The sequence below is a fragment of the Neoarius graeffei genome, chromosome 16 (genome assembly GCF_027579695.1).
Source record: "Neoarius graeffei isolate fNeoGra1 chromosome 16, fNeoGra1.pri, whole genome shotgun sequence".
NCBI lineage: Eukaryota > Metazoa > Chordata > Actinopteri > Siluriformes > Ariidae > Neoarius > Neoarius graeffei.
Window position 1 is genome coordinate 12,112,693 of NC_083584.1, and position 15,391 is coordinate 12,128,083.

The 15,391-nt window shown below is 41.8% G+C and overlaps 2 protein-coding genes across 2 annotated transcripts in view; both read right to left on the reverse strand.

The window, feature by feature from the left end:
- The window catches only part of LOC132900421 (G-protein coupled receptor 183-like), a 53,840-nt gene extending 46,308 nt beyond the window's left edge, over positions 1-7,532 (reverse strand). The window contains exon 1 of the mRNA XM_060942502.1: positions 7,486-7,532. The gene's annotated coding sequence lies outside the window, so the exon portion shown is untranslated. The remainder of the gene's footprint in view (positions 1-7,485) is intronic.
- tubb4bl (tubulin, beta 4B class IVb-like) overlaps positions 1-7,563 on the reverse strand; it is an 86,009-nt gene extending 78,446 nt beyond the window's left edge. The window contains exon 1 of the mRNA XM_060942501.1: positions 7,486-7,563. The gene's annotated coding sequence lies outside the window, so the exon portion shown is untranslated. The remainder of the gene's footprint in view (positions 1-7,485) is intronic.
- Positions 7,564-15,391: the final 7,828 nt, after the last annotated feature.

Consider the following 15,391-nt stretch of genomic DNA (forward strand, 5'->3'; position numbering starts at 1 on the left):
TAACTGTCCGACATCAATACTGTATTTCTTCTGATAATATTGCCCAGGAAATGATATCTCACTTCACACAGAAATACACTGCAGCTGTCTTGAAAAGTTTGCAATCTCACATAAGAACATGCACATTAATATAACCCTGTGATTTGCAGCTGCACTATTGTCAGAGCTGCTGTTCTGGAAAATGAATCAACACCTTCCTTTTGACCAATCCGAATCCAGAATCTAACAGCGCTGTGGTTAAAATGATGTCAAAAACAGCTTCAGGTTTGCTCCCCGAAGCATATCCATCCATATTTTATATGCTACACGATACTTTAAATTAGCTTTCAGTTGAGTGCAAAAGTTTACACACCCTTGGCTCAACTGTTGCACTCAACAGTTTGTAAGATTGAAAGTTAAACAAACTAAAGATCATGACACCTAAAATGCAAATTAATTACACATTAAAAATTAGTACTGTGTACATGATAACACTGTTGATTCTGGATTCCGATTGGCCAGAAGGTGTTGATTAATTTTCTAGAACAGGAGTTACGGTTTACATTAATGCGCTCGTTCTAGTGCGTTATCGTTTCTATAGTAGCAGTTCACTCACAGGGACTTGAACAGCGGACGCACTACAGTAAATAAACACGTATGATTGATGACATGGTCAAAGTTTTCTGTGAGGAGGTTTCTGGAAGGAGTCTCCAGTGTCAGTGTCAGTGAAGGACTGTTTATAGCTGCTATAATACAAGAACAGCAAAGAACTTGTTATGTAGGCATTCCACAACAATAACTGTAACTATAAATGGATAAAAAGTATGACATTTTTTAAATAAATTAAAAATCTTCAGCTTCAGGTTAGTAACTGGAAGGCCACTTCATCACACCGTCTCCTCACTGATTTTCTTTCCCTATAACAGCAAAAATGTTTCATTCCTCACACACCGGTGAAGGCTCTGACTGTAACAGCCAGCTAGCATCAGTTTAACAGCTCAAACTCCCCGGAGGTGATGTTTATAATAATGTTTGATATAGTTTTATACACACACACACACACACACACACACACACACACACACACACACACACACACACACTCTCTCTCTCTCAAAGCAGCTATAAGCAGACATGAATTCTCTTTCACACTGACATCAAACTCATCACTGCAGCACACGACACTGAGCAAAGTGACAAAGAACCGATGCGCTAATCACGCCGTTCTGCTAAATCACCTGAGTGGCACTTCTCAGATATATACACTCCTAAAAGCACTGAGAGAGAGAGAGAGAGAGAGAGAGAGAGAGACACACAGAGTGAAAGACAGAGAGAGAGAGACAGAGATAGAGAGAGAATGACAGATAGACACACAGAGTGAGAACGAGAGATAGACACAGAGTGAAAGAGAGAGAGAGAGACAGAGATAGAGAGAGAGAGAATGACAGATAGACACACACAGAGTGAGAACGAGAGATAGACACAGAGTGAGAGACAGAGAGACAGAGAGAGAACAAGAGATAGACACAGGGCGAGAGACAGAGCGAGTGAGAACGAGACAGACAGAGAGAGAGACAGAGAGAACGAGAGATAGACACACATAAAGCAAGCGATAGAGAGAGTGAGAACAAGATACACACACGGAGTGAGAAAGAGACAGACACACATACAGCAAGAGATAGAGAGAGAGAGCGAATGACAGATAGACACAGAGAGACACACACACAGAGTGAGAACGAGACAGAGAGAGAGAGAGAGAGACAGAGCGAGAGAGAGAGACAAAGAGAGAGTGAGAACAAGAGATAGATAGATAGATAGATAGATAGATAGATAGATAGATAGATAGATAGATAGATAGATAGATAGAGAACAAGACATAGACACAGAGAGAGACACTGAGGAGAGAGCAAAACAGACAGACACACACAGACATGTAGAGTGAAAATGAGCGAGAGACACTGATTGAGGAGAGAGCAAGACACACACACAGACAGTGAGTGAGTGAGAGAGAGAGAGAGAGAGAGAGTGTGAAAAGAAAAAATAGACACAGAGAGAGCGCGAGACACAGTGAGAGACATTTAGGAGAGAGCAAGACAGACAGACAGACAGACAGACAGATAGACACACTCACACGCAGGCAGAGACAGGGAGATTGAGAGATAGACGCATAGAGAGAGACACTGAGGAGAGAGCAAGAGACACACACAGACAGGCAGAGAGAGAGAGACAGACAGACAGAGAGAGAGAGAGAATGACAGATAGACACAGGGTGAGAATGAGAGATAGACACACAGAGTGAGAGACAGAGAACGAGAGATAGACAGAGACAGAGAGACAGATAGAGAGAGAACAAGAGATAGACACAGAGCGAGTGAGAACGAGACAGACAGAGAGAGAGACAGAGAGAACAAGAGATAGACACACATAAAGCAAGAAATAGAGAGAGTGAGAACGAGATACACACACAGAGTGAGAAAGAGACAGACACACATACAGCAAGAGATAGAGAGAGAGAGCGAATGACAGATAGACACAGAGAGACACACACACAGAGTGAGAACGAGACAGAGAGAGAGAGAGACAGAGCGAGAGAGAGACAAAGAGAGTGAGAACAAGAGAGATAGATAGATAGATAGATAGATAGATAGATAGATAGATAGATAGATAGATAGATAGATAGATAGATAGATAGATAGATAGAACAAGACATAGACACAGAGAGAGACACTGAGGAGAGAGCAAAACAGACAGACACACACACACACACACACACACACACACACACACAGACATGGAGAGTGAAAATGAGCGAGAGACACTGATTGAGGAGAGAGCAAGACACACACACACACACAGTGAGTGAGAGAGTGAGAGAGAGAGAGAGAGAGAGAGTGTGTGAAAAGAAAAAATAGACAGAGAGAGTGCGAGACACAGTGAGAGACATTTAGGAGAGAGCAAGACAGACAGACACACACACACACACACACACACACACACTCACACACACACACACACACAGGCAGAGACAGGGAGATTGAGAGATAGATACATAGAGAGAGACACTGAGGAGACAGCAAGAGACACACAGACAGGCAGACAGAGAGAGAGAGAGAGAGAGAAAGACAATTACAAGAGAGCAAGACAGACCCCCCCACACACACACGGGGGGGGGGGGGGAGAAAAAGAGAGAGAGAGAGAGAGAGAGAGAGAGAGAGAGAGAGAGAGAGAGAGAGAGAGAGAGAGAGAGAGAACACTAGGGGGCAGTATGACATTGTACCAAATTGCAATTCATGGAAAAAAATATCCACTGAAGCAGAAAGGTTCAGGTCTTTAGTGAAACAAAACTAAACACAAAAGCTCATTACCTGATAGATTGTGTAATAATTATAAAACAGTAAAACTGTTCACACTCATCCTGTTATGAAGAAAAAGACAGGAATAAGCTGCTCATTACCAGGTTACAGTAACAGCATGAGTAAGAAATAAAACACTTGGGGGAACGCTGCTGTAGGAAAATAACAAACAGCAAGCCAAATTACAGAAAAACATAAATCCTTTTCCACAATAACAACAACATGCTTCTCCTGTAACAATTAGATAAGATGCTTTCATTGTAATAATGAGATGCTTTTCTTGTAATGAGATGATTTCTGATAAAAGTGAGATATGCTGTAATAATGAGATACTTTTCTCATTAAAACAAGATGCTTTCTAATAATAACAATAGCAATGAGATACTCTTCTAATAACAAGATAACTGTCTCATAACAATGAGATACCTATCTCATAATAACAAGGTATTTTTGAATAATAATATGATAACTTTCTCATAAAAATGAGATACTTAATAGCAAGAAGATACTTTCTAATAATAAGAATGAGATACTTTTCCCCATAACAAGACTGTTATATAATAAGATTCTTTTCTCATAAAAATAAGATAATTATCTCATAACAAAGAGATACCTTTCTAATAATGAAAAGGTATTTTCTGATAATAATACAACTTTCTCACAAAAATGAGATACTTAATAGCAACAAAATGCTTTCTATTCATAATAAGATATTTTTCTCCTTAGGTTTATGACACCAAACTCATCTCATCTCATTATCTCTAGCTGCTTTATCCTGTTCTACAGGGTTGCAGGCAAGCTGGAGCCTATCCCAGCTGACTACGGGCGAAAGGCGGGGTACACCCTGGACAAGTCGCCAGGTCATCACAGGGCTGACACATAGACACAGACAACCATTCACACTCACATTCACACCTACGCTCAATTTAGAGTCACCAGTTAACCTAACCTGCATGTCTTTGGACTGTGGGGGAAAACCGGAGCACCCGGAGGAAACCCACGCGGACACGGGGAGAACATGCAAACTCCACACAGAAAGGCCCTCGCCGGCCCCGGGGCTCGAACCCGGACCTTCTTGCTGTGAGGCGACAGCGCTAACCACTACACCACCGTGCCATGAATGCATCATTATTATAAGAAATGTTCCTCATTATTATTAACAAAATCTTGTTATTACAGGAAAAGTATCTTAATATCATGTCAAGTCAAGTCAGTTTATTTATTTGTACAGCACTTTTAACAACAGATATTGTCACAAAGCAGCTTTACAGAAAATTAAAGATAAAGAAGTAACGATATGACCTAAAACAAATTATCCTTAATGAGGAAGTTTGAGGTGACAAAACCTTGAGAGGAACTAGACCCTAAAGTGAACCCATCCTTATCTGGGTGATAAGAGATAGTGTGTTTAGACATACAGTGGTGCTTGAAAGTTTGTGAACCCTTTAGAATTTTCTATATTTCTGCATAAATATGACCTAAAACATCATCAGATTTTCACACAAGTCCTACAAGTAGATACAGAGAACCCAGTTAAACAAATGAGACAAAAATATTATACTTGGTCATTTATTTATTGAGGAAAATGATCCAATATTACATATCTGTGAGTGGCAAAAGTATGTGAACCTTTGCTTTGAATATCTGGTGTGACCCCCTTGTACAGCAATAATTGCAACTACACATTTCTGGTAACTGTTGATTAGTCCTGCACACCGGCTTGGAGGAATTTTAGCCCGTTCCTCCGTACAGAACAGCTTAAACTCTGGGATGTTGGTGGGTTTCCTCGCATGAACTGCTCGCTTCAGGTCCTTCCACAACATTTCCATTGGATTAAGGTCAGGACTTTGACTTGGCCATTCCAAAACATTACCTTTATTCTTCTTTAACCATTTTTGGTAGAATGACTTGTGTGCTTAGGGTCGTTGTCTTGCTGCATGACCCACCTTCTCTTGAGATTCAGTTCATGGACAGATGTCCTGACATTTTCCTTTAGAATTTGCTGGTATAATTCAGAATTCATTGTTCCATCAATGATGGTAAGCCACCCTGGCCCAGATGCAGCAAAACAGGCCCAAACCATGATACTCCCACCACCATGTTTCACAGATGGGATAAGGTTCTTATGCTGGAATGCAGTGTTTTCCTTTCTCCAAACATAACACTCCTCATTTAAACCAAAAAGTTCTAGTTTGGTCTCATCCATCCACAAAACATTTTTCCAATAGCCTTCTGGCTTGTCCATGTGATCTTTAGCAAACCAGATGAGCAGCAATGTTCTTTTTGGAGAGCACTAGATTTCTCCTTGCAACCCTGCCATGCACACCATTGTTGTTCAGTGCTCTCCTGATGGTGGACTCATGAACATTAACATTAGCCAATGTGAGAGAGGCCTTCAGTTGCTTAGAAGTTACCGTGCGGTCCTTTGTGACCTTGCCAACTATTACACGCCTTGCTCTTGGAGTGATCTTTGTTGGTCAACCACTCCTGGGGAGGGTAACAATGGTCTTGAATTTCCTCCATTTGTACACAATCTGTCTGACTGTGGATTGGTGGAGTCCAAACTCTTTAGAGATGGTTTTGTAACCTTTTCCAGCCTGATGAGCATCAACAACGCTTTTTCTGAGGTCCTCAGAAATCTCTTTTGTTCGTGCCATGATACACTTCCCCAAACATGTGTTGTGAAGATCAGACTTTGATAGATCTCTGTTCTTTAAATAAAACAAGGATGCCCCCTCACACCTGATTGTCATCCCATTGATTGAAAACACCTGACTCTAATTTCACCTTCAAATTAACTGCTAATCCTAGAGGTTCACATACTTTTGCCACTCACAGATATGTAATATTGGATCATTTTTCTCAATAAATAAATTACCAAGTATAATATTTTTATCTCATTTGTTTAACTGGGTTCTCTTTATCTACTTTTAGGACTTGTGTGAAAATCTGATGATGTTTTAGGTCATATTTATACAGAAATATAGAAAATTCTAAAGGGTTCACGAACAAACTTTCAAGCGCCACTGTAACTCATTTCTGCAAGTGTGTGCAACAATATATGGTCAAAAAGTGTGACTGTGTAACCAGGAAATTCATCATTGTTTTAACATGAAGTCTATTTTGTTGAAATTAGCAAATGTTCATGATGTGAAAGGTATCTTTTTGTTATTAGAAAACATGTCTTTATTAGCAGAAAAGCAGTTTGGTGTTAGGTGGTGTAGTGGTTAGCGCTGTCGCCTCACAACAAGAAGGTCTGGGTTTGAGCCCCGTGGCCGGCGAGGGCCTTTCTGTGTGGAGTTTGCATGTTCTCCCCGTGTTCGCGTGGGTTTCCTCCGGGTGCTCCGGTTTCCCCCACAGTCCAAAGACATGCAGGTTAGGTTAACTGGTGACTCTAAATTGACCGTAGGTGTGAATGTGAGTGTGAATGGTTGTCTGTGTCTATGTATCAGCCCTGTGATGACCTGGCGACTTGTCCAGGGTGTACTCCGCCTTTCGCCCGTAGTCAGCTGGGATAGGCTCCAGCTTGCCTGTGACCCTGTAGAACAGGATAAAGTGGCTAGAGATAATGAGATGAATAATAATGAGAAACTTTTCTCACAATAATGAACTGTGGTCTAATAACAAGAAGTTTTTCTTGTAATAATGAGAATTTTTTTGGGAAAAAAAAGTTTTTTGATTACAAGGTACTTTTCTCATGATAACGAGATGTTTTTCTTGTAATGACAACTTTCTTCTAATAATAACAAAATGTTATATAATAATAATAATAATAATAATAATAATAATAATGAGATAGTAACATGATACTTTCTCATAGCAATAATAATGATAATAAAGATATATACAGTATATAAAACAACAAGATCCTAATGAGATTTTTTTCCTTTTTGCATTCATCAACACACTTCTCTACGCCTTCGTCACAAACATTTTTTTTCCCACCAGCTAATATGAAGCATCAGTGAAAACCCGACAACCAAGATTAATAACGATCCTGTAAGAGAAATCCAAGGGTCAGGAAAGCGAAATCATTCAACGCTGCAACTTTAAAGCGTCTCTTCACTGCTGCATTAAAGTTATTCATCTCTCATTATCACACAGTGAAAAGAGCCACAGTGAACCATGAGCAAGTAGATTAAATGATCATCACCTTTACTTTCAGCGCAGACCAACTCAGTCCAAGGACACAGAAGAAGAAATGATCGAAATGTGGATCTGACCTCAGGGTGGCTTCATTAACATCAGTAACAATATTAACACTGCAGCCTGGACTTAATCCATTCGTCTAATAAGTTAACAATGCAGCCTCACACATATTTCTTTATGCTTCAGACAGGATGTGACACACGGCAAATGTTGCAATTTCTGTTGAAATGTCATGAAACAATGAACGGTGATAGTGTTTTCATCATGTTGCATGCAATACAGGATCTTAACCACAGATCCACCACTGCTCCATTAAATTTTTGAAATTTAAAAATGGGCCCAGGATTGAGCCTTGAGGCACATCACAAAGATATCAAGTTTAGGATTAAAACTTCAAGCTCCGGGCGGCACGGTGGTGTAGTGGTTAGCACTGTTGTCTCACAGCAAGAAGGTCCGGGTTTGAGCCCCATGGCCGGCGAGGGCCTTTCTGTGCGGAGTTTGCATGTTCTTCCCGTGTCCGCGTGGGTTTCCTCCGGGTGCTCCGGTTTCCCCCACAGTCCAAAGACATGCAGGTTAGGTTAACTGGTGACTCTAAATTGACCGTAGGTGTGAGTGTGAATGGTTGACTGTGTCTATGTGTCAGCCCTGTGATGACCTGGCGACTTGTCCAGGGTGTACCCCGCCTTTCGCCTGTAGTCAGCTGGGATAGGCTCCAGCTTGCCTGCGACCCTGTAGAACAGGATAAAGCAGCTAGAGATAGTGAGATGAGATCAGACATCAAGCTCCCATTACAATATAATATTCCAAACCATGTGACATGGTAAGACAACCAGGCTAAGATGTGCCAGGGTGACTCATTTAAGTCTATATTGTGGTCAACTTTCTTCATGTGAGCACTGTGATACTGCACTTTGGGCAGTATTTCAGCTTACTGGACTTACTGATGTCAGACTTCAGATCAAAATACTCTATTTGTAAGTTTCCTTCTTCTTCTTCTTCTTCTTCTTCTTTTTAAACATGAACAGTCTCAGCTTCTAGAGCAGTTCCTCTGTTTTGCTTTATCCAAACACATGCATTTAGGTAAACTACTTAACTGAAAGCAGCTCTTTAATAAAAGGGAAGTGATTTAAAGATGTCAACACAGTGGTGTAGTGGTTAGCACTGTTGCCTCACAGCAAGAAGGTTTTGGGTTTGAGCCCAGTGGCTGACGAGGGCCTTTCTGTCTGGAGTTTGTTCTCCCCGTGTCTGTGTGGGTTTCCTCTGGGTGCTCCAGTTTCTCCCACAGTCCAAGGACATGCAGGTTAGGTTAATTGGTGGCTCTAAATCGACCGTAGGTGTGAATGTGAGTGTGAATGGTTGTTTGTCTCTGTGTGTCAGCCCTGTGATGACCTGGTGACTTGTCCAGGATGTATCCCGCCTCTCACCCATAGTCAGCTGGGATAGGCTCCAGCTTGCCCGTGACCCTGCACAGGATAAGCAATTATGGATGGATGGATGTCTAGTTAGCAATCTGTTAACATGGCCCTGGTCAAAAGTGGTAACATGAACCATTACATTACATTACATGGCATTTAGCAGATGCTGTTATCCAGAGTGAGGTACAACAAATGCAACAAGAAAGTTCTAGTGTCACCTGAACAAGTGACAGAATAACACTAAGGGTAATATTCTGTTGATGGACCAACAATCAGCAAACAACCAGCAAAACAAAACAATTCAACCATACAAATACTGTAAACTTACAAAGAACAACTAGAGAAAATATAAAACTCCAATGACGAACCCCAGGCTAGACAGTACACAGCTTGAGTTGGTGATTACACAGTGGGCAGGGAAGAAGGGGAGAGGTGCAGCCCGAAGAGGTGAGTCTTCAGTTTGCGCTTGAAGGTGGTCAGGGAGTCAGCAGTTCTGACCTCAGTGGGAAGGTCATTCCGCTAACGGGGAGCCAGGACAGACAGCAGTCTTGAGTGGGCTGGGCAGGAGCAGAGAGGAGGAGGGGCCAGGCAATCAGGAGTAGTGGAGCGTAAGGATGTGGCTGGTGTGTAGGGACAGCTCATGTAGGGGGGGAGCCATGGCCTAATGGTTAGAGAAGCAGCTTTGTGACCAAAAGATCATTGGTTTGAATCCCTGAGCCAGCAGGATTGGCTGAAATGCCCTTGAGCAAAGTACCTAATTTCCGGTTGCTCTGGATAACAGTGTCTACTAAATGCCTGTAATATCTCTTACCTCTTTTCCACCAACAGGGAGCTGGTTCATGCACCAAATTTTGAACTGTTCAGAGGATTTTGACCAAAAATAAATTGCTTCGGAACCTGAAAAGTTGATTCCTATCTGGAACCAAAATATAGCGGGTTTTTGGTTTAGCGCGAACCATGACATCAGTGGGCGTGTCATTAGTTTGGAGAGGAAGCAGAGTGCAGTGATGGAGAATGCAATGGAAAAGGATCACGGGCGATTGCTCTAAGACAACGAGGGAGGCTCAGCCTCCTCTAAAAATGACGAACATCGTGTAGGATGAATTGCCCTAGGCTTATGTTATAGCCGACCTTATAACATTGCTATTTCAGATCCAGAATCATAGAAATATATGTGCTCAACCCAACTACAGTGCGAAATCATTCCCTTATAACTTTCCCCAGTTCGCCTAATGTGTGCGTGAGCTTTCCCCCTCGTGACAGCACGATGCGGCCCAGCCTCAGTGCACTTCAATGGCATTTGGGAGCTATGCACTTTTCAATCTCAAAATGCAAGACGATTATTGGACAAATACTGCGAAAACGCCCGCCCACCGGACTCCCAGCCTCACAGTGGGAGGGACATGGCAGTTTCCGCGAGGAGACTGGTGATTGGTGAAAGTGGCTGGATATTTTCTTTGATTGACAGCTCGTTTCAAATATAGACAGGCAGCGGTGAATCTCAGTTCAGTCCCATGCGGATTCGCAAGTGCTGTGGTGTATTGTAAGAGATCAGCTTACATTTCGATTTCATTCATTACATACGGTTTCTACCAGCTTTTTTAGTTTGTATATATTTTCATTGTAAATAAAGTGTAAATATAGTGTTGTCAAGTTTGCTATCTTAGTTCCAGAAATTTCGTTTGAGTGACTGAACTTGAACTTGAGGGGGCTAGTCAGCTAGCAAGAAAGCTGCGCACGGATGCTGCTGATGCATTGCTGATTTAATTTTGGTGAAGCCATTTGCCAGTCTTCCTTTCGAGGAAAAAATTAAAATTAAAGAGCAGGGTAGACCAACGCCTCAAATTGACTTGGTGAAAAAGGTAGGGAATAATACTCGTTCCTTTCAGCTCTCCTGGTACGAGAAAGTGAATTGGCTAACAGCGAGTGACCCACATCAACAACAGTAAATAGGCTACTTTAGTAATATGTCATGGATGGACCAAAAATATAGAATCTATTTAAAATGTTGATGCTGAGTACTGTATATTATATTGGAATATATATTTTTCTGGATATGAATTAAACACAGCTACAATTTGGAAAACATTTTTAAACAAAAACACAGCTGAGAACATTTCACACTACAGACCTGGATTAAACGTGAAGGGTTATCAAAATTGTCAATAAAACATTTCTCAGTCAAAATAAGTAAACTATAGGGAAAGTGTCATTGAATGAAATGTGTGGCACCCAGCTCTATGTTTGGCTCCCCAAGGTCAGTGCTTGTGCCTATTCCAGAACACTCTGCTGTTACTGCTGAGGCTCCTGACAAAGAGCTGCTTTCAATAATGATCAATTTTTAAACAACATGCCACAATTTTAAAATATAAAATGTTAAAATATACTCCCCCAACACCACCATCATGTATATTGGACAGTAGGCTAATGGGCCAAAAGAACCTGTTATTTCACAGTTTGTGACCCTGCCAACAATCAGCCAGATCAGAGGCAAGTGTATGGGCAAAATTGATGTGTTTTTTCTTTTAAAATCTGGAAATATCGTAACCGACCAGCCTCCCCTGTTTGAAAGACTACCAGCCGCCACTGAAAAGGATACATCTTCAGAAAAAAATGGACCAAAACAAATATTTGCAATAACAGAACAAAAACTCAGAAGTAATCAATGCGGTCCAAGATCTTGCTAGAGAAGCAGCTTTGGGACCAAAAGGTCATTTGCTTGAGCCCCTGAACCAGCAGGAATGGCTGAATTGCTCTTGAGCAAGGACTATCACACAAATTAATGCTTTCACATCAAAGTTGGATGTTCATGTGCGAAAAGTGACCTTTATTTTTTTTGCAGCAGATTAAATTTTTTTTTTTCATATTTTGTACTTTTCATATTTTGTAAAGGGAAGCCATGGCCTAATGGTTAGAGAAACAGCTTTGGGACCAAAAGGTTGCTGGCTTGAGTCCCTGAACTAGTAGGACTGGCTGAAGTGTCCTTGAGCAAGATGGCTAATCCCCAACTGCTCTAGCAAATGTAGTGACACATCTTGTGTCTGATTAGCCAAAGAAAAACTGCTGGTTTGGGTAGGTAACCTGGCTGTAATAATAATTTTGTCTGTGAAAGGAAAGCATTCAACCAATCAGGGTGCAGGTTGTGGAAACATCATCACACTGCTGCAGACTTGGTGGAGTCCCTCAGTCAGTTTGTGTCTCCAAACCCAGCGCTGTTTGACAAGGGGAAGAAAGACAATAAAGATAAGGACTTTAGAGACGACGTCTGTAGCCTAATTTATGATGTGTTGAAGCTTGCGTTAAGTCTTGGTGACTCCTGAACCAAGCAGCGAAACTCCCTGTGTTGTCGCCTCCTTCTCAGGATAGGATGTACTCAAATTTTCTCCCCGCTCTTTTTTGTAAAAGAATAAAGACCAGCTCATCATCACTTGTCAACTCTATCATCTCGTGTCATGTTTCATGTTGCATTAAATTTGTCAATGACTTCTTTCGCACTTTCACATTGTTTATTTCTATCACGGTGTATGTATAAAGACCGCGAGTTGGCCTAGTGGTTAGCGTGTCTGCCTCTCAATCATGAGTTCTACACACAGTTGGGTCATACCAAAATCAAAGTCCCTCCCATGCCAGGACCTGGCCTTCCCAGGCAGTCTCCCGTCCCAGTACTAACCAGGCCCTTAAGGAGCATTGGGCAGTGCCGATCTCTGCTTCTTTAGCCCTTGGTCTCTTGCCTATACAGCTAGGGTTACAGTGGGGGGCTGGTCCTCTGGTAACTGCGAGAGTTTGACTCTCCACTCGCATCTGTATTACCTTGCCAGACAGCAGTAGGTACCATTTTTATGATGACCTTTGGCAGGGCCGGAGTGGGCCCTGTTTTCAGTCCGGGAGTTTAATTCACATTCAGGCCACTTTGAAATGGAGGAGGAATTTGAGTACATTAAAAAAGATAAAACAAATAACTGTTCTTTCACAATGCTTTTTATTTGGTTTAAATTCAGGTAGTGACAATGTATGTTGTTCGTCGTTCTCTGCATTACTTTAGGGTTAATAAAACTTCCATTACACGGTAGTTTAATGACCACAAACGTAATGCAGAGACCGACGAACGATTTCATCTAGTATGAGACGGGGCTCCACTTAAAATTGGATGGTGTGTGGCCGCGTGTCGAATCCGCATATACATTTATCTGTGTCACCAACATGTCCCAAAGTTCCTTAGTGAAAATATTTGAAAACACATCCAAAGGACATGCATCTTCAGAAATTGGCATCTTTGGCCCGGGTGTGGGAATGAACTTTTACGTCGGGGGCGAAATCCAGCTGACTGCCACTCCAAATAGCAAAGCAGCGAGTATGGCTGATTGTTTCGCGTTATTTAAGATGAATTACACAACACATTTTTAGTCACATAGTTTTAAAATAATGAAAGCACCCATCTCGCGTGCATTTGAACCAATGCTTGTGCATTACATGCCGCATACGCCTTGAAAATAATGGCAAATCAACAATGCTGGGTACTCAGCAACCGGCAGATAAAGCGTGAGGGCGCATTAGGCAACTCAAAAATGGTTAAATGAAATGTAGGCTAAAGCAAGTGTTCAATTCTGCTTAGAATATTGGCATACGCATACACCTCTTCTAAGTTATATATTTAACAACAATTATTTAACATCAAATATGACTTCTAGGCCTGTGTGTTCATAACCACAATGTGCGCATGCCTGTGGAAATGCACGGTGTGACAGCGAGATGAAATAGGCTGGATGAGGAAATAACGCGCAACAGCACATTTGGGACCTGTTCATCTAAAATTGTTAATAACTGGGATGTAAAGCAATGTCCGGTTCTTCTTAGAATTAAGACATACACCACATCTATACCGTGTAAATTGCGAGATTTCACATGACATCAAAAAGCTGAATTGACATCGCAAACTATCGACACATTATAGGCCTAGCATAGACTGATAAAATCGACAAACAGGGTTATCATACTCCATATCTTTCGTAACCTACCAGCTGGTCTTGAGAACATATCTGTCAATTTGGCACATTTTGCTGCCACCTCCTTCCTTTTTTTTAAGCTTCGCCCTTTCGGTTCCACCTGGCCTCTTTCTGCCCTCCTTCACTGACGCGCGCTGTTTCGCGCCAATGTTGTTTAAGTTCCCCGCAATACAGAGGAGGAGTCTTGGACCAAACCAACTGCAATAGAGGGGAGGGGAGAATTTCCTTATTTGGTAGCGCCTATTTAATCTGCTGCGATGCTGTCGGCGTCTGGGCTGCCATGTGAAAATGCAGAGTGCAGTTGAATTGATGATTAATGCAAGAATAAGATCAGTGACCAAAATTAGTGAAAATTATTTTCCCCATGCTCCAAGCAGGCCACCATTGATGGTTTGGGCCGGGGATGGTCCCGGCTAAATATAGGGCCACCCTGGCATTGACCTTTGGTATGACCTGACCATGAGTAGAATTTGCAATCTCCCGATAGAGAGGTGGACACAATAACCACTAGGCCAGCTCACAGTATCATACCAAAGATTATCATAAAAATGGGACTTACTGCCATCTGGCGAGCTACACCTCAATACAGATGCAAGCAGGGAGTCAAACTTTTGTGATTACCAGATGACCATCCCCACATTGTAATGCTAGCTATGTAATAGGCAAGAGGCTGAGGGCTATAGAAACGGAGATCTGAGCCACCCAATACTCCTTAAGGGCCTGGTTAGTACTGGGATGGGAAACTGCCTGGGAAGACCAGGTCCTGGCACTGGAAGGACTTTGTACATGTAAAGACCTTAATTTCTTACTAAGCTCAAAGGATTCAAGAGTTTTAGTAATGAGCAAACTATGCAGGACATCAGCTGATAAGATAATGTTCGTAGGCAGAGGGTCAAATGGACAGATGTGTGAAATATCTTCTGCAAGTTTTTTCAACATGAATAAGTGAAGAGGTGTACACATCATCTGTATGATGTGGTTGGAGAGTAATTGATTCAGGAGGATCAATGATCACTGTGGTTTGTTTTTCTAATAGCAGCTGTTTCATCACTTAAGAATGCCTGAAAGGCCTTACAGTTACCAGCTGTGAAGGGTTTCGATATGAAGGGAAGGGTTTATCTATCTCACTGTGTTTGTAGGTTGTCATGGTACATGATGAACAACAATTTCACTGTAAAAATCGACAGCCTCATGAAGTCGTGTGAACTTGCTTCTTCTGTTTAACTCCAAGTGTCAAAAGTTTTTGATGTTTCTGAAACTGAACTCAAGTTTATAAGTTTGCCATGATGACGCACTCCTCCAGATACATCCGGAGTGCAAATGAATAACATACACACGCCGGCCACTTTATTAGAAACACACGAACATCCACCTGCAGTTGTTTGATGCAGTTCTCTAATCAGCCGATCCCTTGACAGCAGCACAATGCACTAAATCATGCAGATACAAATCAAGAGCTTCAGTTAATGTTCACAATGTTCAAACATCAGAA